Consider the following 26,039-nt stretch of genomic DNA (forward strand, 5'->3'; position numbering starts at 1 on the left):
CACATACATGTGTTGCGTATTTGTCTGTCTGTGTGTGTGTGTATATCCATATGTGTGAGATTAATTAATGCACCCTATAATTATCATGTCATTTTGCAGAGCTCTAAAAGACAGACAGACATACAGATGAACTGTTACGACAATCAGCCACCATTTGCAGTTGAAAGAAATACAAATTGGAAATTGTAAGAAATATTTTCAATTTCCATAGAATTTTGTGTAAATTGCAATAACAACAACAAGAAAAATACAATAACACATGAATTAATTTTAATTTAAATTAAAACAAAGATAGAGAGACAACAATTACCACGATTTGTAGCGGAATATCGAGTGTGGCTAATTTATGGGTAATGGATGAGAGAAGACAGTGGATAAAGTGAAAGGAAGCTAGAATATCGAAAATGTTTAGAAAATTTAAGACCCTAGAAGGACTTAAACCTATAGACAACTGAAGAGCCAATGTGCCTACACAGAGTTTCGGAGGTACTGATAGGCGAGTTAAAAAGCCTTATAAAAGAACATAGGGACCCGGAGGTCCCTATAGAACAATTGAAGACCAGAGATCCTTTTATGGACGTCCTAAAGAACCGGTGAGCCGATAAAAACGATCAAAGTAAAAAAGGAAGAACCAGTGCCTCTATATAGCCGAGCTGTAGAGTTAAATAGTCCATATCAAAAACCTACTAATAGTAGACCAGATATCCTTTATAAAAGACTTGAAGTCCCAGTCAGTCTATGTATACGAACTGAAGGCAGTGGATTTTTTTAGCCAAGCTGATGGGCCACTGAAGCTATTACAAACAATCTAGGATCCAGTGAGACAATATAGACAAGCTGAATGTCTAGCGCATCCATATAGACGAGCTTAAGAGCCATTGAGTCTTTATAGACGGATACCAAGTGAGTTCATATAGACGAGCAGAAAAACCATTGAGTCTATAGAGAAGATCTGAAGGGCAAATAATTATATATAAACGAGGTGAGGAGCCTGTCAATATTTATAGATGAGCTGAGGGCTACAAAGCCTACATATTCATGCTGAATAATCAGTGAGTCTATATAGGTGAGTTGAGGGGCCAGTGAGTCCATATAAACGAGATGAAAAGGCAGTGAGTCTATATAGACGATCTGAAGTGTCACTGTATCTATATTGATGAGATATATAGACGAGCTAAAGTGCCAATGGTATATACAGACGAACTGAGGAGCCAGTGACTATATAGATGAGCTGAGGGGCCAGTATGTCTATACAGCAAGCTGAGGGTCCAGTCAGTCTATATAGACGAGCTGAGGGTCCATTTGAAGGGCAAGTGAGTCTATATAGAAAAGCTGAAGCCCCAATGATTCTATATAGGTGAGCTAAAGGGCCAGTGAATCTATATAGATGAGCTGAAGGGCCAGTGCATCCATATAGATGTGCTGAGGACTAATGTTTCTATACAGACGAACTGAAGAGCCAGTGGGTCTATATAGACGAGCTGAAGAGCCAATGAAGTCTATATAGATGAACTGTGGGCCATTGGCTCTATAAAGACGACCTTGGGAGGTCAGTGAGTCTATATAAATGAAGTGATGAGCCGGCCATACGACCTTTGTAGATGAGCTGAGGGCCAAAGAGTCAACATAGTCACACTGAAATACCAGTGGGCATTTATAGATGAACTGATATACAGTCAAGATGAGACAGACTGAAGAGCCGTTATTCTATAGATGATCCATTGAGCCTAGCGATACCAGCTGAATGACTAGTGAGTCTATATAGAATAGCTGAAGGACCAGTGAGACCACATAGGCTAGCCAAAGGGCTGGTGAGTATAGTTAGATAAAACTAAAGGTGTACTTCGCCGAGTTGAAGGTCCAGTGGGTCTAAATGGACTAAGACTATAAGGACGAAAAGAGGCGCAAGTGTTCGAAATATATGAGAATACGAGCTGAAAGGTCATTGAGTCATTTTGAAAGACCTAAGGGGCCAATTGGTCTAAATAGTTAATCTGACGTCTGTGGATTATGAACTAAGGGATCTATGGATTCATCTATAGACAAGCTGAGGAGTCAGTGAGCTGAAGCGTTGGCTTGTCTATATATTCGGGATGAAGCCGGATTGGCCAGTGAGCTATACAACTTTTAGAGACTCTCTACAAGACAAGCCGTCTATAAAAGAACCTGTGAGTCTGTATAGACAAGCCTACCTTACACTAATATATAAGGACTACTCCAACCTCGTTTTTGCAGAATTTACAAAATATACAAACCACCTCCAACTCGGCTCGTATATGGAAGACTCCCGCGGCGTCCGTAAAATACTCCCCCCAACTAATCGTCTATTAGGGTTCCCTTCATAAATTCTCCCATCTGTTCGCATATAGATGCTCCCTTCAGCTCACCAATAGAGTTATTGAGTCTCCCTTCAGCTGCTCCCTTCAGCTCGCCTATAGACACGCTCCCTTCAGCTCGCCTATAGACAGGCTCCCTTCAGCTCGCTCCCTTCAGCTCGCTCCCTTCAGCTCGCCAATAGACAGGCTCCCTTCAGCTCGCCTATAGACTATAGGCTCCCTTCAGCTCGCCTATAGACAGGCTCCCTTCAGCTCGCCAATAGACAGGCTCCCATCAGCTCGCCTATAGACAGACTCCCTTCAGCTCGCCTATAGACAGGCTCCCTTCAGCTCGCCTATAGACAGGCTCCCTTCAGCTCGCCTATAGACAGGCTCCCTTCAGCTCGCCTATAGACAGGCTCCCTTCAGCTCGCCTATAGACAGGCTCCCTTCAGCTCGCCTATAGACAGGCTCCCTTCAGCTCGCCAATATACAGGCTCCCTTCAGCTCGCCTATAGACAGGCTCCCTTCAGCTCGCCTATAGACAGGCTCCCTTCAGCTCGCCTATAGACAGGCTCCCTTCAGCTCGCCTATAGACAGGCTCCCTTCAGCTCGCCTATAGAGGCTCCCTTCTGCTCGCCTACAGAGGCTCCATTCAGGTTGCATATACAAATTCCTTCAGCTATAAAATACTCCCTACAACTAGTCTATAGACTTTTGCTAAAACTTCCCCCGACTCGAGTGGCACTGTCTTTTTACATATTCTTCTTATTTTATTAATCCCTGCATTTTATCCCTCCTTCACCACTGTCTGCAGTTCATCATCATCATCCAAAACCATTTACCCCGAGGCCTATCATTCAAATATTCGGCAATGTAATAACTGATATTGATGATCACGAGCTAAATATGAGTGACCACAAACAATCAACCCAACCATCATCCAGCCATCATCAAAAACATTCGGAAAGTAAAACTTCCAATTGCCTGGGAAATGCTGGTTGTGGGTGGAAGGAGAGGCCTGTCGAAAACAAAAAACAACTATCTTCTGGTCAGTGAGACTAATTTCAGGCATTTCTTAGAATTTTTGCGCTGAAATGGTCATTTGCTCAATTTACAACAACAACAATAACAATAAAAGGAAAAAAAGAAGCCGCCAACCACAATAATGTACCATGTAAATGATGCCGATGTTGATCATCATCGGCATCGTGATCGTCAGTCAGTCATCCAGCAGCATGGAATTGTAACTGGACAAATGAATGTTTTGCCGTATGGACTGTCAATCAAAATGATTTATGCAACTTCCCACCGTATATCATCGGAACAATTTATAATTGTTGAGACCTCCCGCCCTCTCTTTCAACCATTCTTATTTTCTGTAAGAATTGGCATGGCAAATAAGCTTGAGGGTTTCCATCAGGGTCTCTTTAAGTTTTCTTCGACTAATCCCAACAACAAATAATCATATTATCCCCCTCACTTCCCCCGCCTTTCTACTTCCTCCTAGACACCAATATCCTTCCCAGCATATGTATCTTTGCAGCTCATCACAATTATGCTCGTGCTCATCATTAGCTTGTCTTCCATGAATGCGAATAGCTTTGCGAGTAGTTCAGAGACAATAAAACCATTCCCCACTCCAAATTCCGATTCATTCATATTTATGAGAGAGCATAGCTGCGAACGGAGACGGAGAAGATCCATCATCCGACGAACGACGATTTTAATTATTTGTGGTGGAGGTGGCGGCGATGGCGAATGGCTGGATGGTATGGTGTGGCAAAGCTGATTGTGGCGCTTAATTGTCGGCACTTAGATGACACTCACTTTTGATGGAGGATCGCAAAGCAAGAATTTTGGTTTGCCGCTCAGCTTTTGATCTTTTGCCGACTGTCAGCATGCCAAAGGAATTTTTTTCATTTGTTGGCTATTTCTAGCTCGCCTTTTTTTGAATGGTGATTAGCTAATTCTGAAAATTAACATAGTAACGGTAAATTGAGCACGATTTTCAATTAATTTATTCACAAATAAAAACATTTATTTTGTCATTGGCTTTAAAGCTACTGTCGTGTGGCTGGAGGTGGACCACTTCCAAGCAATTGGAGGTTGTATAATTTATATTTTACAAATTGATTGAAAGAATTATATTTTTTTTTTTCAACGGAATATTTTTTCTTCATTTAGAGAAACGTAAAAATTAAGACAGATATTCTTTTCTTAAAGACAAAAATATCTCCCCCTCCATTTTCGGAATTTCCCCTCAAAAAAAATTCTCACAAATAATTTTTTTGTAGAATCCGTTGTCGAATTATTTTCCCAAAACGGTCATATAACTGTAACGCCCACTTTCTATTGTTTTCGATCGTCGAGATGTGACAATAGTTTATATTCGATTTTCTCATACACACATATATGTATATGTGTGCGTGTGTGTGTCTGTGTGTTATGTGAATTTTCCAACAATTACTATTTAAAATAGTTATTAAATTACAATTTCACCTTGATGACATTGCTAACAAACAACAATAATGGAAAAATTTATATTTTTACAACAACAACTACAACAAACGTAATAGCAACAATTTCCAGTTCCACTGAGACCTTCAACAAATTAATAGATTAGATAATTTTAGGCCTAAGCGGCACAGTGCAGTGAAACTAGAAAATCAATCGGTTGAAAAGGTCAACATGAAGGTCTTGGACCTGAAAGCCAGAGAAGTCTATATTGGCGAACTGAAACACAGGTATTCTTAATAAAGCTCTGAAATTCTCTGCGGACGCGCTGAAGCTCAGGGAGTTTTTATAGAGGAAATTTATAGGATTCTTAATAAAAAGGGTTTTATAGGAGAGCTAAAGAAGGGGGTCTTTAAAAATAACATTTTTTATATTTAAGCTGAAGAAAGATGTCTCTATGGACAAGCTGGAGCTCAGGGTCCATTTTACATGAAGGGCATGGAGTCTACGAGCTGACCAGCTAACCCTCAACTTCAGGGAGTCTCCTTGTGCTTCTCTGGCCTATATCATGTCTCAAAACTCTGAAAGTCCTTATAGAAGCACATGAAGACGCCATTGTGAAGCTGGAGAATAGGCAGTATTTTCGGAAGAGGTAACATAAAGCTCAGGTGATCTTTATAGGGTAGCTGAGGTCGGAATGTCCTCAAAGGTGAGATAAATACTTTTAGACAAGCTAAAGGCAGACCATTTTATATATAATTTCATGTTCAGGGCAAGGCCACCTTCCGCCAAACCAAACTCACACTCTACAAGACGCTGAAACTACCCGTGCTGTTATATGGATCTGAAGCAAGCAAATGAGGCAGTTCTTGTAGTGTTTGAGAGAAAATTTCTCCGAAATATCTATGGACCAATCTGCGTTCACGGTGAATATAGCCGTCGAGTGAACCATGGATTGTACCAGCTATTCTCGGACATTGACATTGTTAGACGTATTGAGCTGCAGCGAATACATGTTGTGAGAATGAATGAAGATGCCCCAGCCCAGAAGGCATATAAAAGCGAACCACCTGATTGTTCACACAGAAGGGGAAGGCCACGAATACGATGGAAAAATCAAGTCGAAGACAACATTACTGAAAAATGTCTTTCAAATTGGAAAAACTGCGCAAAAGACCGACGCGCCTGGAAATCTTTTCTAAGCTCGGCTTATTAAACGAAAGTTCTGTCACAAGCCACCTAAATAATAATAAGTAAGTCAAGTTCAGGGAATCTTTTTACACGAGCTGAAGCCCTGGTCTTCTTTAAAAGGGAGCCTCTATAGGCGAGCAGATGGGAGCCTCTATAGACGAGCAGATGGGAGCCTCTCTATAGGCGAGCTGAAGGGAGCCTCTCTATAGGCGAGCTGAAGGGAGCCTCTCTATAGGCGAGCTGAAGGGAGCCTCTCTATAGGCGAGCTGAAGGGAGCCTCTCTATAGGCGAGCTGAAGGGAGCCTCTCTATAGGCGAGCTGAAGGGAGCCTCTCTATAGGCGAGCTGAAGGGAGCCTCTCTATAGGCGAGCTGAAGGGAGCCTATCTGTAGGCGAGCTAAAGGGAGCCTATCTATAGGCGAGCTGAAGGGAGCCTCTATAGGCGAGTCTCTATAGACAAGCTAAAGGGAGCCTCTATAGGCAAGCTAAAGGGAGCCTGTTTATAGGCGAGCTGAAGGGAGCCTATCTATAGGCGAGCTAAAGGGAGCCTATCTATAGGCGAGCTAAAGAGAGCCTATCTATAGGCGAGCTAAAGGGAGCCATCTATAGGCGAGCTAAAGGGAGCCATCTATAGGCGAGCTAAAGGGAGCCTGTCTATAGGCGAGCTGAAGGGAGCCTCTATAGGCGAGCTGAAGGGAGCCTCTATAGGCGAGCTGAAGGGAGCCTCTATAGGCGAGCTGAAGGGAGCCTCTATAGGCGAGCTGTAGGGAGCCTCTATATGCGAGCTGAAGGGAGCCTCTATAGGCGAGCTGAAGGGAGCCTCTATAGGCGAGCTGAAGGGAGCCTCTATAGGCGAGCTGAAGGGAGCCTCTATAGGCGAGCTGAAGGGAGCCTCTATGGGCGAGCTGAAGGGAGCCTCTATAGGCGAGCTGAAGGGAGCCTCTATAGGCGAGCTGAAGGGAGCCTCTATAGGCGAGCTGAAGGGAGCCTCTATAGGCGAGCTGAAGGGAGCCTCTATAGGCGAGCTGAAGGGAGCCTCTCTATAGGCCAGCTGAAGGGAGCCTCTATAGGCGAGCTGAAGGGAGCCTCTATAGGCGAGCTGAAGAGAGCCTCTATAGGCGTGCTGAAGGGAGCCTCTATATGCTAGCTTCGGGGTGTCTCTATAGGCGAGCTGAAGGGAGCCTCTATAGGCGAGCTTAATGGGAGCCTCTATAGTATAGGCAAGCTGATGGGAGCCTCTATAGGCGAGCTGATGGGAGCCTCTACAGGCGAACAGAAGGGAGCATCTATAGGTGGACTGAAGGGGCATCTATAGGTGGACTGAAGGGGCATCTATAGGTGGACTGAAGGGACATCTATAGACGGACAGAATCAATACTCTATAGAACAACTGAAGGGAGCCTCCCTATAGGCGATTTATAAGAGGACGTCTTGTCAGCATCCCAAGTGCTGCCGGTCAGCGACTCGAGGACTGTGTTCTTACTTCTCAGTTTATTGCAAGTAGCAGTGGATTGCACACACGAAAGGCTATCGATCATTACACTTAATATATTGGAATAGATTGTGGTCAGAATCTGCTCTCTACTAACCATTATGTTCCTCGGCAGCTTAATTTCAACCGTCCATGTGGTGAACAGTGTGGCTATGGATTTTATCGTGGATATTTTCATATTCCTTAGAGGAAAGAAGTTCACAAGATCCGCTATGTAGACGTTTATCCTCTCATATATGTCATCAATAATGGGACCCGACGTCAGAATTATACATACATTGCGATCTTTATGCCTTCTGGTGGTTGTAGAACATAAGGTAGAGGTTGAACAGTTCCGCAGATATCACTTGAACTGATGAATTTAGTATTTATAGGTGAACTGAAGAACAGGGGTGGCGACTGAAATACAAGGAGACCTTATAGGACAGCTTAAAGGACTGAAATGAGTCCTTACATATGACATAATTGGCATTTTTATAGACAAGGGGAACTGAGTATTTATAGACCAAAGGAAATTTTTTAGATAGCTGAAGGGTGACTTTTATAAGAGAGGAAGTGAGATTGTAGAAGTGGGTAACTATAGAAGACCTGAAAGGGAGAATTTTCACAGGAGAGGAACGAAGTCTATTTACTAGAGAAGGAGAGTTTTAGAAAGTATTTTTTTTATTCCTTTTAGACCTTTTTTTACTGGAGAGGAAGGGAATCTTTATAGAAAATCGGAAAAGAGTTTTTATAGGCGGATTTAGCGGATTATTTTAGATGAGCAAAATAACGTTTTTATATAAGAGGAACCATTGCAGACCGGCGAACGGATCATTTATAGACAAGCATAAGGAATATTTATAGATGAGCTGCATGGCTAAGGACACTCAGAGAGACTCTGACTCCAGGTGGATGAAATATTTATAGAGGCTCGGAATGATTACTTTATAGGCTAGCGGTAAGGAGCCTTATAGACGGTGGAAGGGGTCCTTTATAGAGGGGTGGAGGATAAAGACTACAAAGATTAGCTACTGGTAGCATTTTTATAAGAGAGAAAAAGAGACCGGACGTATGATTTTAAAAGACCTGAAGGCAGACGAAGGAAGTATTTATCGTAAATCATAAAAATCGAACTTGGCTCTCAAAAAATATTGTTTTCAAACACTGTGCCTATTATAAAACATTATTGTAACATATTCCGTCAATAATAATTTGTTATTGTGTTGTTGTTGCTGACATTTTCAAAAAATGACAAAACGTTTCGGGTGCTTCTCCACCTCGCCATGCATGACAACCAATGAAAGATTTTCTGTGTGAAGGTTGTGGCATTGTTTCCAAGTGGTTGGCTGCCTGGTTGATGGCCATCCATGAAAATCTCACCAATGACAAAGGCCACCTCGTCGAACCGTATAAGAAATGTCATTCAAAACGTTAACAAATTAGAGGTCACAAGAAATTTACCGCCGCAACAATTTCAACCGGAGTGGGAAAGTTTTTTTTTGCAATAGAAACAAATTTCAGAAAGTGGGCGGTATCTCTCCTCACTAAACTCTATGAGGGGGTATTGGGTGAGGAAAAATTCCTCCAACAAATTGTAGCATGTCTTCATAGATAATTGCTATATTTAAGAATACCTGGGGATAGCTGTTGTTGTTGTAGCTCTATTTGTTTTGAAAATATTTAATAATACCGGTCTTGGGAATTTTTTTCCTTTCTTTCTTTCTTTAACTTAGATTTGAAATTTCTTTAAAAATTGTTAGACAGCCCAAGGGAGAGGGGTTGGGGGACAATGTGCTAGCAGACAGACAGACAATGTGCGTGTCATTGGTGTTGGCAAATAAAGTAGTGGATCATGAAAGAATATGTTTTTGTAGGCACTGCAATGAATTGTATGCATGACATGTAACTACATACATATCCACACATATGTATGTGTGTATATATGTATAATCATTATATAAACATAACATTATATAAACACACACACAAAAACGCAATGACGCTTGTGCAGCCAGAAAAGCGAAACACTCCAGTAAAAAACACGAAACTTTCCTTTTCAATGTCATTCTCACATGAAAAAACAATGGTCAGAGGGGGGGTTCCCGAGGGAACTATCATCGCATCGCATTAATCTAACCAATGACAATCTCAATCTCTCGTTGAAATATTCAATTATTTTATTGAATTTAATTATCTTCCGACAGTGCGTGTAATAATCACAACACGAAACTTCTATGCGGAGAGTGAGAGAGATAGAGGAGATCATTGACTTCCCCTTGCCATTTGTTCTGCATTAAATTAACCCACTGTGCCAATTTTATTTTGGTAAGTAGGACAAAAAAATTAATAGAAGGAAATTTGTTAAGAAGGGACAAAGTGTAGTTTCTGTAGTTAAGACGAAGAAATTATTTTAAGGAATTTGGGGAGGAATTCTCTATAGAGAAGCTGTAAGTCCGAAGAGCGATAAGGGTGTGTCTTTTGAAGATGTGGTGGGAGGAGATGTAGATTATTATGAAGTATTTTCCATAGTGAGTTTATGGATGGACTAAAGGCCCAGTATTTTTATAGTTAGTATTTTTTATATATAGGATTGAGGGGGATCAGTGAATCTATAGAGATGAACTGAAGGGCCAATGAGTCTGCATATGTACGAGTCGAAACACCAGTGAGTCTACATGAAAGAACTAAACGACCGGAGAGTCTATGGCGACGAGATGAAAGTTCAGTAGGTTACAAATGCGAACAGAAGGTCAATGAGTCTCCACAGACAAGCTGAAAAAATCAGTGGTTCTACATCGATGTAGCAAAGGCATAGTAATTTTACAAAAGCGAACAAAGGATAAATGAATTAAAAGACAAGATGAATGCTCTGTGGGTCTACATCGACGATCCGAAGACTCAGTGACTCTATAGGACCTACATGAAGGGCAAGTAAGACTTTGGGAACAATATGATAGGCCAGTAATTCCATAAAGAAGAACTAAAGGGCCAGTGAGTTATATGAGTCCCTATAGATGAGTTAAAGGACAGCGAAACTACATCGACGAGCATATATAGATTGGTTCATTGAATCTATGTAGATGGGATGAAGTAAATCTATAAAGACGACTGAGGAGATAATAAATCTATGTGTCTAGAAGATTCTATAAAAGCGGACTGCGAGTCCAGTAAGTTTTTATAGAGGAGTTGTATGGAGACTAGTCAGTCTATATCAAGCGGAAAGGCCAGGAGGCCTGTGAGTCGACATAGATATACTGAAGGATCTATAAACCCAATCTTATGGGCTAGTCAGTCTATCTAGATGTCATTGTGTTAAAAAACCGAAACCTATGAATCTATTTGAAATCCGTTGGTCTAGCCTGTGTAGACTGAGGAGCTAATAAATCTATGTGTCTAGAAGATTCTATAAAAGCGGACTGCGAGTCCAGTAAGTTTTTATAGAGGAGTTGTATGGAGACCAGTCATTCTATACCAAGCGGAAAGGCCAGGAGGCCTGTGAGTCGACATAGATATGCTGAAGGATCTATAAACCCAATCTTATGGGCTAGTCAGTCTATCTAGATGTCATTGCGTTAAAAAACCGAAACTTATGAATCTATTTGAAATTCGTTGGTGTAGCCTGTGTAGACTAACGGATTTCTAGACAAGTCAAAGAACCAGTAATTCTATACAGAAGGGCTATAGGGTCAGGGGTCTATAATGGCGAGCAGAAAGCAAAATGGGTTTATATAGAGGTATAGTAGGACAAATCAGTCTATATTGAGCTGAAGAAGAGAGAGTCAGAGAGTTCATGTGGAGGCCTGTGAGTCGATATAGATGAGGTGAAGAACCTATAATGCCGAATATATGGGCCAGTCAGTATAGATAAAGGTCAATAAATATATGAAGTCAAGCATATGAGTCTATGTGGAATTCGTCAGTGTATATAAGACCTGCTGTTTATATAGAGAAATTGTATGGAGACCAGTCAGGTAGGTTAAAAAGGCCTTTGAGCCATCTAGTCCATATCGAGACCATTTAGTTTAAAAAATCGAAGTCTATGAATCTATTTGTAAACTGTCTAGAAAAGTTGAAAAAGTGATATAGGACCAGGTAGTCTATAACGGTAAGCTGAAAGTCAAGTGGATCTATAATAGAGGAATTGTGGGACAAGCCAGTTTATGTTAAGTTGGAGGCCAGATAGTCCATGTGGATGCCTGTGAGAAGAGCAAATAAAGCTATAATCCGAACATATGGGCCAGTCAGTATAGATCAATGTGAATGAATATATAAAGTCGAAGCCTATGAGTCTATATGGAATTCGCGAGTGTATATAAGATCTCCTGTGTCTGTGAGTTGACATAGATATGCTGAATGAGCTATATACCCAAACTGATGAGCCAGTCAGTCCATATCGAGACTATTGGGTTAAACAAAATTTAAGCCATAATCTACATAAGCTATTTAGAGTTGAAGATCTAGAGATTCTATATAGAAGGTCTATATTGAGCTATATATTGAGTCGGAGATTCCATATAGTGGCCTGTATGTCTATATGCGCTATCAGAAGCAAGTAATAACTCACCTGACATATTTTTTTCCTTCTGAATATTTTCCGATTTTCGTGGCATATTTTCTCACCATAAGACGCTTAACAAACAATTGTTGTCGAGACCTCAGAAGGTTGACTTCCAATTCCGATTCAGAGTTAATCCAGCCAGCCATAGCACATGCTGGGTGTGGGTATGTATGTCTGTGTGTCCAAAGACAAATGTTTTCTAGCCGAGCAATATTTTGTGGTCTTTTCGAAATTATGTATACAGATGACCTGATGAACTAGTTTGTCTATATAGACGATCAGAAGCAAATCAATGGCCAAACCCGACTTCCTGCTTCAGCTCTTTCAGAGATTACCATTAGTTAATATATAGAAACTCAGTTATGGACACTCGCTTCTTTAGTTTTCCTTGGAGATTTCCTTCCTCAGCTCGTCTACCTTTCGCTTATCTTACAGATTTTTCCTCCAGTTCGCATGTACGGGCGCCTGTCAACTCATCAATAAAAGACTACTTCCTTTTGTCCCTGTGTAGAGAATCCCTTTTTGGCTTCTTGTCTATAAAATGTCCTTCATTCCATCTTCCATAAAAACGGTGGAAGCCAGTTTATGGAGCATCCTTTCCTTAGCTCGTATATGAAGGCTCTTTCCAGCTTTTCAATATATTCACCCTTTAGTTGGTCTATGTAGAGACACTCTCAGGTCATAGGTATAGACTCCCTCCACCTCGCCTATAAATAAACCGTTCAACTCGTCTATTGAGACTAACCTTAGGTCATCTAAAGAATCTTCCTCCAGCTAGTCTATTAAGACTCCCTCTGGATCATCCGACTATAGAGATTCCAATCTATAGAGATACAGCACACCTATGAACAATCCCTCTATAGATACTCCCTACAGCACTTGTACAGAGATTCTATTGAAATCTTCTATAGGAACATCATTATGCTCGTCTTTGAGGAGTATCTACATGTCGCCTATTAATTCTCTCTTCAGCTAATCTATAAAGAACCTTCCAGCTCATCTGGACTCCCTTCAATTCATATTTCAGGAATCCGTCGAGTTTGCCTATAAGGATGGGGTGATCTATAGAGACATCTTCCAATACCTCTATGAAGACTCCCTCCAGCTCGTATATAATGAGTAAATTAAGATTCCGACACTTCCTCCCCGTTTCTTCTATAAAGATTATTTCAACACGTCTGTAGAAATTTACTTCCTTAGTTCACCTATAAAGAATCCAATCACAGTTTATGAAGATTCCTCAGCTGACCTATGAATAATACCGCCAGCTCATCTTTAAGGACTACCTCAAATTCTTTTAAAAGGCCTTATTTAAAAGACTACCTCCAGCGAGTCTATATAGGCACCTTCCGGTAAAAGAAAGGGCAGCTCAGGCTCGTCTCTCACAGCAAATCCTTCTGGTTTGTAAATGAAGACGCCTTTCAGCTCGTCTATAAAGAATCTAGTTTCTAAATACTCCATCCAACTCATCTTCAAAACTTTCATCCAACTCGTCGATGAAAACTCCCACTATCCCGTCGATAATGACACCCTCCAACTCGTCTGTAAAGGCGCCCTTCGGCTTGTCTGTAATGAATCTCTTCTTCAGGTTCCTCTATAGAGACTCCACGAGTCTATAAAGACTCCATCAAACTCGTCTTCAAAGCTTCCCTCAAGTTGGTCTATAAAAACTTCTGCCAACTCGTCAATAAAAATTCCCACCATTCCGTCGACAAAGACCACCTCGTTTATGAAGATTCCCTTCACCTTTTTTTATGGAGAGCTTCTTTTAACTCGTATTTTAAGGCTCCCTCTAGCTCATGCATAAAAGCTGCCTCCTGTAGGTTTGCATAGACTATTTTCAATTCGTTCGTCTTTAGAGACTCCCTCAAGGTCGTCTATAAGGACTTCCATTCCGTCGACAAAGACCACCTTGTTTATAAAGATTCCCTTCACCTTTTTATGGAGAGCTTCTTTTAACTCGTATTTTAAGGCTCCCTCTAGCTCATGCATAAAAGCTGCCTCCTGTACGTCTACATAGACTCTTTCCAGTTCGTCCGTCTGCAGAGACTACCTCAGGCTCGTCTATGAGGACTTCCACCACTATGGGAACTCTATCCAGTTGTGATAGAAAAAACATCCTTAATCGCGTTTTTAAAAACTCCGCCTATTAAAACTCCCTTAATTTTGTATTATTTATTTCAGATCGGCTGTATAGAGGTTGGACCATGTCCCCTATATTCAAATCTTAGAAATCTACATCTAGCCATTCTATAAAGACTCCAGATTTCCGAAATCCCATCCATCTCCAAGACACCCACCATCCTAAGACCCTTCTAATTTGTCTGTAAATACCCTTTCCCCCATCATTTCATATATCAAGACTTACTCAATCACATCTGTGAAGACCCCATATTGCTCGTCCATAGTCACTTGTTTCTACTTATCTAAGAGTCCCTCCAGCTCACCTATAAACATACATTGGAGCTTGTCTAAAATTGTACATCTAGCCCTTTTATAAAGTCTCCAGATTCCAACCATGTCATCTATCTCCAAAACTCCCACCATCTATTTCATTCTTTCAATTCGTTCTCAAATACCCATCTCATCTACCAAGCCTTCCTATTACTCGTCCATGGTCACTCACCTTTAGAGACTCCCTTTAGCTCGTCTAATCTTTTTCACACTTTTCAGAGAACAATCTAATTTCTGTCCGGCACATGGCGTAATCTTCTTAAGTATTGGAAAAGAATGCATAATTGAAACCAAATCGGATATTTCGTTACTTCTTTTTTCCATCCTTCTTCTCCCCCACCCTCAGATTTTGACTTCGATAATCTCCTCTTTAAAACATTTACAACCTGTTTTTATGGTGCGAATAATTCAGTTTTTGTTACAAATTCCTGCCTGGTGGCCATAATTAACGATTTCGAAAACAAAAAAGAACCCCCTTCGAAACCAATAGCCATGATGCAATTTCTGTTTGGGCAAAAACAACAATTGCTTATTAATTATAATCCACCTGACTTACTTTTTCCCTTCCGAATATATTCCAATTTTCGTGGCTTAGCTTCTCACCATAAGCCGCTTAACAAACACTTGTTGTCGTGGCCACAGAAGAAGATTGACTTCCAATTCCCATTCAGTGTTAATCCAGCCAGCCATAACACATGCTGGGCGTGGGTATGTATGTGTGTATGGCAAGTGTTTTCTAGCCGTCGAATATTTTGTGCAGTCTTTTGGAAATTATGGATTAACAACAACATTTTTGGCATCTCCTCTTTTTGGTTTTAAATTTTTGTTGGCCCTTTTCATATTTGTTTTTCTCTTCATAATCCGCCTGCCGTTCGGCCATATTTGTTATTTGCTGTGGTCGTTTGCATTTCTACTTCCGTTCCGTTCTGTTTAACTATTCGGCCATTTACAAGGCAACATCAACAACAACAAACGACCAAGGAAAACAGCAAATAAATCTTTTGTCGAAAAATAACCATTTTCTGTTTAAATCCTCTCTATCCCGCACCTTGATTTGTTCCTTCCTTCTTGTACCAAATAACCATTTGCAATTCCTCCGCGTTGTGTTTTGTACAAACGACGACCTGCGCTCTTACATTTCGCCTTCATGACTGGTGTTACACATTTTTACTTTTTTCCATTTTTTCGATTTTGTTTTTGCCTTCCCATAATTCCCCAGATTCTCCCGTCGCTTTGGTGTTTTTTGGGCAACGCCCGTTTATATTTTTGTATTGTTTTTCTTCATTTCCTTTTTCCCTTACTTGTATGCCAGTTTCCCATTCTGTGGATAATGTCTACCGACGATGACTACTTTGTTTGGGGCCTGTGTTACACAGCACAGATTTTTTTCGGTTTCGTTCGTTGAATAAATTTTACAGCAACAACACGACGAGAATTTGAACCAAATGCCAACTCAACACAACATATGGAGTTGGGGAAGCAAGCCAGGAGGAATTCATTGCATGTGACTGACTGGCATCAAAACCACACCTCCATTTGTGTCGCTGCCGTAATAATCGTTTCTTATCTCTCTTCCACCATCGGGGAAAAAATCCGAAAAAATCTGTTGTTTAACATTGCACAGTGGTAGGGACACTGTGATATTGGATTTATAAATACTCACAATTTCGATAGGTTTAAGTGGACCAATGGGTCCCATCTTCGGATTTAATCTAGGTGAAGATAGTAGATTATGAAGTCCACTTCAGCACGTCTTTAGAAATTTACTTCCTCAGCTCGCCTACAAAGAATCCATCCATAGTTTACGAAAATTCCTCAGCAGGCCTATGAATAATACGGCCAGCTTATATTTAAGGACTAACTCCAATTCGTCTAAAACAGCATTCCTTAAAAGACTAACTCCAGCGAGTCTATAAAGACTACTTCCAGCTAAAATGAGCCGCTCAGGGACGTTTCTTACAGCAAATCCTTCTGGTTTGTCAATAAAGACGCCCTTCAGCTCGTCTATAAAGAATCCAGATCGACTTCCAAACTTCCATCCAGCTTGGGGATAAAAACTTCTCCCAACTCATCTGAAAAACTCCCATCATCCCGTCGATAAAAACACCTTCCACCTCGTTTGTAAAGACGTCTTCAGCTTGTCTATAAATAATCTATTTTTCAGGTTCGTCTTTAGAGGCTCCACGACCCTAAAAAAACTCCATCCAACTCGTCTACAATTTCTTCTCTTCAGCGGGTCTATAAATACTTCTGGCAACTCGTCTATAAAAACTCCCACCATCCCATCGATAAAGACAACCTCCAACTGTGAAGACTCCCTTCTGTGACGTCTCCTAAATTGTATTTAATTGATCCATCCAGCTCGTACATAGGGCTGGAGAATGCTGCTAGACGTGAAGACGTCCCTGCGAAGACGTCCCCTAAATTGTATTTAAAGGATCCATCCAGCTCGTACATAGAGCGGGAGCATCCATCCAACTCGTCTAAAATGCTTCCTTCAGCTGGTCTATAAAAACTTCAGCCAACTCGTCTATAAAAACTCTCACCATTGCGTCGATAGACACCCTCCAGCTGTGAAGACTCCCTTCTGTGATGACGTCCCCTAAATTGTATTTCAAGGATCCATCCAGCTCGTACATAGAGCTGGAGAATCCTGCTAGACGTGTAGGAGGCAGGATCTTTTCAATTCGTTCGTCTACAGAGTCTCCCTCAAACTCATCTATGAAGACTTCCAACACTATGGAGACTCCACCCAGTTCTTCTAGAAAAAAACTTTCACAATCTCGTTTTTAAAAACTGTGTCTATTAAAATTTTCTTCAGCTTCCGTATAAAGACTTATTTCAGATCTGCTATAAAGAGGACATTTATGACTCCAATAAAGCTTAAAAAAGATTTCCAGGCGCGTCGGTCTTTTACGCAGTTTTTCCAATTTGAAAGACCATATTCGACAATGTTGTCTTCCACTTAGTCTTTCCATATCATTCGTGGCCTTCCCCTTCTGCGTGAACCATCAGCTAGTTCGCTTTTATATGCCTTCTGGGATGGGGCATCTTCATCCATTCTCACCTAGCCAACGTAGTCGCTGGAGCTCAATACGTCTAACAATGTCGATGTCCGAGAATAGCTGGTACAACTCATGGTTCATTCGACGGCGATATTCACCGTCAACGCAGATCGGCCCATAGATTTTTCGGAGAATTTTACTGCCAGACCCACTTTGGCAGACTCCTTCTCAATTTGTTCTATGGTGGCTGTTACCGCTCTCAGTGTTCGACCCATTATGTCGATGTCATCGGCGTAGGCTAGTAACATGTGTTATTTGGTGTACAGAGTGCCATTTCTGTTCACTTTGCCTCTCGTATGACCTTTTCCAGCAGGATGTTAAAAAGGTCACACGACAAACTGTTACCTTGACTGAATCCTCGTTCGGTATTAAAGGGCTCCGAGAGGTACTTTCCGACTTTAACTGCTGATCTTGTGAAAGTTATAGTTACCCTGCATTGCCGTATTAATTTTAGAAGGAATGCCAAACGCAGACATGGCTTTATACACCTCTGAACGGATAGGGCTATCGAATGCAGCTTTATAGTCAACGACGCACCTTTGCTGCTACATTAAGACGGGTGTGTACCTTGGCTGCCACAAGGTAATGGTCCGAATCTATATTCGCTCCCCGGATCAATCGGACGTCTAAAACACTGGATGAATGCCTTCCGTCTAACACAACATGATCGATTTGATTTCTCGTTGTTCGATCGGGAGAAATCCAAGTGGTCTTGTGTATATCGAGATGCTTGAATCTGGTGTTGCTAACTACCATGTTTTTTGCTGACGCGTCAATCAACCTCATGCCGTTGTCTGATGTTTCTTCATGGAGGCTGAATTTTCCGACGGTGGAGCCAAAGATATTTTCCCTTCCGATTTTTGCATTAAAATCTCCTAGTAGAATTTTAATGTCATGGCCAGGGCAACGGCCATATGCTGTTTCTATCTTAATCTTCGGTCGGAGCATGGGCGCAAATGAGACTGATGTAGAAGAACTTCGCTTTTATACGGATTATAGCAATTCGCTCATATACTGGAGTGAGTCTGGAGAAAAGGTCCTGTTAACCATAAATCCGCAGCCAAATTCACGTCTCATTTCTTGGCAGCTAAAATACAGGGCGTAATCACCTGATTTACTCCGCCAAAGCGTACACTGCGCCTGTTCTGTACAACGTGCGCACATTCCTCGTCCATAGGACATTTTATTCGCCTATTATTGGATTTTTTAAATATTGAAATTGTTGACCGTTTATGGGGCAGGTATCAGAAGCAGTAGACCAATGGCTTCCATCTTTGAACTTGATCTAGGCTTGGTAAAGATACAAAGTTTTGTGGTGGAGGTACCAGAAAGAAGTGGACCGATATTCCCTATCTTCAAAGTTGTACTAAGTTTGGGAGAATTATTACGATGTTCAGAGTTTGGATGAAATCGGTTAGCCGCTTTGAAAGTTATCGAGCGCACCAGCCGTCCAGACTGACAAACATTTGTAAATCGACACCAAATTGTCTGGCACGTATGTGGTCCAAAGAAAAATGGAGTCTAAAACCAATACTTCGATGAGGCACATTTTTGCCGTATCAAAGTTTATAGAAATAGGTAACTTAAACTGGGGCGGACTATTGTGAGATCCATCTTCTACAAGATGACAAGATCATTCTTTGTCTTGAATATTTTGTTGGGAAACAATATGTTCTATATCATGGAGCCGTATACAGGATTTCACTTGGAGGTGAGGAGGAAGGTCCGAGCATCCCGGTCCCCCTCTGTGTCTGTAGGAATCACGATAGAGCTTGCAATATTTAAGATAGTGCTCCTACGATGTATGGTATTGAAAATGGTATCGGTCCACTTTTAGGTTAGCATATAGTACTACCCCCATATTCGGTATTTGAAGATTCTGGGCACGTTCATCAAAATAATTAGTTTTAATTAGGGATTCTCAGTGAAAGAAAATCTCCACAAAAGCTCTCTACCAAAAATTATTAATACTGACCCATGATTCGGAGTAGTCCCCATAAAACCGTAGCCTCCACAATAGCCTCCACACCTTTTCAGACAAATTACTTATAATTTGGTATTTTGGGTTCTAATTGGATAGAAAATAGACCTACTAAAATGTATCACTATTGTTCCACTTTTTAGGGTCGGGCTCATATAAAGCTACATCACAAATTCCGACATAAAGGCCATTAATTTCCTTTTTTTAGGCGATAGAAGCCTTTAAAGGATTTCCAATGCCCTTAAAGGCCTTAAAATGTCTTTTTAGGCGATAGAAGCCTTTAAAGGCCTTAAAATGCCTTTTTAGACCAAACAAAAATAAAATGCCTTTTTTAGGCGGTAGAAGCCTTTAAAGGCCTTAAAATGCCTTTTTAGACCACATAAAACTATAATTCCCTTTTTAGGCGATAGAAGCCTTTAAAGGCTTTAAAAAGCCTTTTTTAGGCGATATAAGCCCTTAAAAGCCTTAAAAGGCCTTATAATGCCTTTTTTAGGCGACAGAGGCCTTTAAAGACCTTAAAATGCCTTTTTAGACCACAGAAAATGAAAATGCCTTTTTAGGCGATAGAAGCCTTTAAAGCCCTTAAAATGCCTTTTTAGACCAAACAAAAATAAAATGCCTTTTTTAGGCGGTAGAAGCCTTTAAAGGCCTTAAAATGCCTTTTTAGACCACATAAAACTATAATTCCCTTTTTAGGCGATAGAAGCCTTTAAAGGCTTTAAAAAGCCTTTTTTAGGCGATAGAAGCCCTTAAAAGCCTTAAAAGGCCTTATAATGCCTTTTTTAGGCGACAGAGGCCTTTAAAGGCCTTAAAATGCGTTTTTAGACCACAGAAAACCAGAATGCCTTTTGAGGCGATAGAAGCCTTTAAAGGCCTTAAAATTCCTTTTTTAGGCGATTGAAGCCTTTAAAGGCCTTTTTAGACCACAGAAAACTAAAATGCCCTTTTTAGTGTATTTCAATCATTCTCCACACCCTGTAAAATAATGATCGATTTTATGAAATCAAAAAAAAAGTCTTGTTTCCATTAACGAAGGCCCCGGCGAGATTCGAACTCACGATCTCCTGTTTACTAGACAGGCGCTTTAACCAACTAAGCCACGGCGCCTTGCGATGATGCGTAGCTAAGGGCTGTTGCTATATTTAGACATAAATACAGATAACAGTTATGTGACAAATATAAATTAATGATTTTAAAATTGAATTAGATCGAAGTTGAATTAAATTATGTTACGCCATGTTCGCCTTTCTGTTGAAATTGCGCTAGAGTTCATAATATTTTAGATAGAGTTTTAAAATTTTTAATACTCCTAAGATGTTGAAAATTGGATCTATCAGTCTACCTTTGGATATAGCCCCCCATATACTAGATCCCTAATATTCGAAATTTTGGCCAGGTTTTCCAACCGAATTGGTTGTAATTTGGTATTTTGAAAATCCATTGATTAACAAATCTTCCTACTAACCTTAAACATGATCAATATTTGTCCACTTTTTAGGGTAGCCTCCTTATAATGATACTTTCCAATTTTTGTGTTTTGAATTTAGTTGAAATATTATATTTTGGATTCTCATTGGGTAGAAAATTTCCCTTCCAAAAATTATGAATATTGACCTACGTTTGGTATAGTCATATAGCTGTAGCTCCCAAAATTCGGTATTTTGGCAACTTTGGTCAGGTTTCTCAAGCAAATTGCCTATATTCAGGTTCTCGTTAAGTTGCAAAAATTCCTACCCTATGTTTGGTTTGGTAACCTCCCCACATCGGTATTTTGGGCATGTTTTTCAAGCGAATTGCCTCTAATTTGATATTTCGGATTCTTACGAGGTCAAATCATTCTTTTCACATTTATTAATTCCGATCCACGTTTTGACATAGCTTCCATATAAAGATGTCCCCAATTTTATATTCTCATTGGGTGACAAATCTTCCAACTAAAATTATCAATATCGGTCCACGTTTCGGCATAAATTCCGTATAGCGTACCCTTAATTTTAGTATTTTTTTGTTTTTGGTTCTCATTGAGTGACAAATCTTCCTACCAAAAATTATCAATATCGGTCCACGTGTTGGCATAGCTCCCATATACCCCGCATTTTTGGGAATTTTAAAGAATTTAGACATGTTTTGAAATTTTGGGTTTTCATTTGGGTGGTAAATACAAATATATGTACAAATATCGGTCGATCATTGGGTATATCATTTTATAGGTATTTCCATGGTTATTGGTACAATTAACTATTTGTAAACATTACGAAATACCAGTAATTTAGCCTTCCGGAATCTTGTTGGATAAACCAATTCTTACCACAACTATTACAATATAAATCCATGTTTATACACATAGCCACGCATCATTTTCGGTATGTTCGAGGTCCTAGCCCAATTTACAAAAAAAAAGGGATGAAGAGGACCGAAAACTTAATTTTTTGTGTTTTTTTCGAATTGATCTATAGGCCACAAGCCGACATCACAACACAATCCGCGGTGAAGGGAATATCGATAAGTAATTAGCAGGACTGTAATGAATATTGGGAATATTCGAAAAATATGTCAGTGTAAAGAAAAGGTGCTGTTAATCTCTAATCGGTCAAGAGGGTGCAAATATCACGAAATATTGCCCATGCTCGAAATAAACATCCGCAGAAATTAAGAGTTCCGTGGTAGTTGTGTAGGGTATTGTATGGTCATCTCCGTCCGACTATACTGCATCGCTCACTGGTTTTAACTTTCTTTAATGAAATGTAATTTATAATTTACTTTAATTAAATAATTTTAATTAAGTGAGCGGAGCAGTATAATCGGACGGGGCCGACCACCACGAAAATCAAACTTTATGCAATTCTATATTCCGAATCTGGATAATACAGTTCAACTTTCTAACCCCGGCTATTTTTTTTTAATCTCGTTTTCTCGAGATGAATATTTACGCCACAAAATTAAAAAATTTTGGCACTTTAATTTTTGGTTGATTTGACCCTCGGAATATTGACCAAGAATTTTGACTAAGAATTTGGTCAGATCCCCTTCACGGTGATAAATATGTTATGTTCTGCATATAATAATTTCCTCTAGAGAGACTAGAAAATCTGATAAAAATAAAGTTTTCTGTCCATTCCACCCCATAAATATAATATTAACATCACTGAAAATTATAGACGTCGTCTTTACCCATAAATGGAACTTCATAAAAAATTTCAAAGCAATCAGTGCGACATTTCCGTCATTTTTTCACACACAAGTTATATTTGACCCGCTAAATATTAATCGATCTTCATCCGAACAGTCATGCTTATTCTTTGGCCAGATTTCCTTCCTGGTGTAAAATTTCGTGGTGTTCGGGTCATAATTTTGCCCTCTAAAACGACCAGAAAAACAGACAAACATAAAGTTTTTGACCCATTTCACCGCCAAAATATTAACAGATCCTATCAAAAAATAGGGGTCTCTTTGACCAGAACTCGCCCTACATGCAAAATTTCGTGACGATTGATCCATAACTGTGGCCTATAGCGTGTTTACAAATTATAATGGACATACGGACCGACGGAAAATAAAATTATAACGTGGGTACATCGGTTCGCATAAAAACATCATAAACTACATTAAATTCGAAATGTGTGTCTGACATCACACATTTCTGGGTCTGTGGCGAGACGAGCTTCCGAAAGGAATTATTATTAATAGTTTAAATGTTAACTTTAAATGCAAATACGTCAAAATCCATGTGCAATATTGAATCCATGAAATATTATATATCTTTACAGATTCAACACATTAGAAGATTGATATTAGAGTTGTTCTATCTAGTTCAGTTGGCTGATCGCTCTTTTTAGTTCAGCTCTTTTGACTGAACTAGTTCGGTCTTCTAGTTCAGTAGTTCAATCGCGTTCGCAATTAAGCTCTTTTATTCAACTGTCGTTTAACTTCGGTCATTCTTTTAATAGTTCATCGCTCTCCGATTCGTTCAGTTCATAGTTTGAGTTCTTGGAAGATACTTTTGGGCCTATATGACGAGGATATTAAAATGAAAAAATAAAAACAATTTATGGACCTATAAGGTGTGAATTTTTAAATAAATGTTTCAAAAGATTTGATGATCTTATAGGGCGTGGAATAAAAAAATGTTCCAAAGAATATCTGGACCTATAAGGCGTAGATTTTTAAAGAAAAGTTTTAGAATAATTGAAAAATTACTTGCCAACACATATATTTTTATTAGTGTTTACTAAATAGGAGCGCTGTAATATCACATGCAAAATAAAACTCGATTAGTGTCGCTTCCATTTAGACCAAATCGAACTATGTCACTAAAACGCTCACACCTGAACTAAAAGGAACGATTGTTCCAGTTCGTTCTTTTAATGAACTAAAAGGAACGAATTTGTAAGACCTAGCTCAATCGGTCTTTTAAGTGAATCGTTCATTTGAACTAGTTCGTTCTTGAACTGTACAACTCTAATAGAGATTTGTTGGGTCTGGCTGCTGCAGCAACGAATGTTGTGTCCAATTATTTTGAAGATTAATTTCCCCATTTGATATCCAAATTTATTGATTACAACAAATGACAATAATAGTTTGACTATTGACACATCAATGACGTAGGTACCCACCATTTTTTTTTCTCATTTCAATATTATTCGAAATTTCGAGAATAATCTCCCATTGCTAAACAAAAATTGTATTGCAACAGTTGAAATTGATTTTTCAACTTAGGCCCCGGCGAGATTCGAACTCACGATCTCCTGTTTACTAGACAGGCGCTTTAACCAACTAAGCCACGGCGCCCACAATCTGTAAATTTTTCGAAATAATTTGTGAGTATATGGAATCTCTACTATTTCAATACACTTGAATACAAATAGATATGATAGAAAATCGAAGAGATCAAGGTTGACAATGGAAGATTGTGTGGATTTTTATTTTATACATTTTAAATAATATTCTATTTTATTTATTGATTTTAAAATCTAACTCTAATCTTATCATTGCAGGTGACCAGTAGGGTGATAAAATTAATAAAAATAATAAACCATAGAGATTGTACCCCATTATAACGCTTTGTGGATCTGTATATTATATACAAATTATTGCTCCCTCATTCAGCATTTAATCTTGGAATACAATAAACTAAAGAAAAATCTCAGACTTATTGATACGTATATACTCACAAATTATGTTTTTGTTTTTGGTAAACAAAAAGTATGGACTTTTGACCAAAGTCAGTTGTTGTATCAAGGCCCCGGCGAGATTCGAACTCACGATCTCCTGTTTACTAGACAGGCGCTTTAACCAACTAAGCCACGGCGCCTCTTAATCAAAAATTAACGGGAATTTTTTTTCCAAAATAATTATTCGATTTTCAATATGGTTTTATTCAATTTAGAGATGGAAAATTATAATGTCAAAAACATTTCGAAATATTGAAAGAAGCAGTGGCATTTCCTTTCAAAATGTATATATGTTATACTACTATATAACATATCTTCTACAAAATACTTCAGAGCAGGTAAGGCAGCAATGACCAAAGTCTGTTGTTGTATTAAAACCCAAATAACATTCGAAACTTCGAAGTACTCGTACCATAAATATCCTTATCCACTTTTATAGCATGATAAGGGACCATATATTGAATTTGTCATTCCATTTTCAATACCTCGCGAATATTTTAAATATATATTTTTTTAAATTTTGAGCTAATATTGATACTACGCCAAGGATGTTTGGTATTGAAAATCTGTCCACATTTTGGCATTGGCGTATATAATATAATAATAATATAATATTCGATATTTGGGGCCTCGAATTGCCTGCACTTCGGTATTTGGGACAAAAAGTGAAACACACCAATCTCTCGATTGTAGGCCCCGGCGAGATTCGAACTCACGATCTCCTGTTTACTAGACAGGCGCTTTAACCAACTAAGCCACGGCGCCATCTTGATTTTCCAGTGCTCCAAATATTTGGTATATTTTCCTTTGAAGGATTCAATCGGGACAAATGACTTGGTATTTTAGATTCCCACTTTTGTAGAGAAGCCTCTACAACTTCAGTATTTTAGCAGTGATTTCAACGGAATTGAATGTATCTTTATATTTTGGATTATCATTGGGTTGAAAATCTATCCACAAAAAATTATCTATATTGGCCCAAATTTCGGTGTAGGCCCCATATAACGATATCCCCCATTATTCAATATTTTGGTTACGTTCTTCGACCTAATTTTGGTTCTCATTTTTTGTATAGCTTCCATATAACGGTATTTGGAGGATGACACGAAGTGACCGGACTTTCAAATTCCGGAACCTTTTCACTTGTTTAACTTTAAATGCAAATACGTCAAGATGTTTATAAGGCCTTTAAAAAACGATCAAATAGTTTTATTGTTGCGATTTTCTTCCTCCACATAATATTCCTCTCAACTTTTCAGACAACATAATTGGCGTTTTTATAAATCTTCTACTAAGCCGAATCTTCATTGATTCACCTTCCTCTAGAAGTGTTTATAATTGTATTTTCAAAATATCACATCAGCAGTTCTAAAT

The 26,039-nt window shown here is 39.4% G+C and overlaps 4 non-coding genes across 4 annotated transcripts; all 4 read right to left on the reverse strand.

The window, feature by feature from the left end:
- Positions 1–20,527: 20,527 nt before the first annotated feature.
- Positions 20,528–20,601, reverse strand: Trnat-agu (transfer RNA threonine (anticodon AGU)). Its single transcript has one exon. It is a non-coding gene; the product is annotated as a tRNA-Thr (tRNA).
- Positions 20,602–24,208: 3,607 nt separating this feature from the next.
- Trnat-agu (transfer RNA threonine (anticodon AGU)) lies at positions 24,209–24,282 on the reverse strand. Its single transcript has one exon. It is a non-coding gene; the product is annotated as a tRNA-Thr (tRNA).
- A 449-nt stretch (positions 24,283–24,731) lies between these two features.
- On the reverse strand, positions 24,732–24,805 carry Trnat-agu (transfer RNA threonine (anticodon AGU)). The gene has a single exon. It is a non-coding gene; the product is annotated as a tRNA-Thr (tRNA).
- Positions 24,806–25,356: 551 nt separating this feature from the next.
- On the reverse strand, positions 25,357–25,430 carry Trnat-agu (transfer RNA threonine (anticodon AGU)). The gene has a single exon. It is a non-coding gene; the product is annotated as a tRNA-Thr (tRNA).
- Positions 25,431–26,039: the final 609 nt, after the last annotated feature.

Source organism: Musca vetustissima, unplaced genomic scaffold, assembly GCF_032173495.1.
Source record: "Musca vetustissima isolate MV318-11 ecotype Yass unplaced genomic scaffold, APGP_CSIRO_Mvet_v1 utg5655, whole genome shotgun sequence".
Classification (NCBI taxonomy): Eukaryota; Metazoa; Arthropoda; class Insecta; order Diptera; family Muscidae; genus Musca; species Musca vetustissima.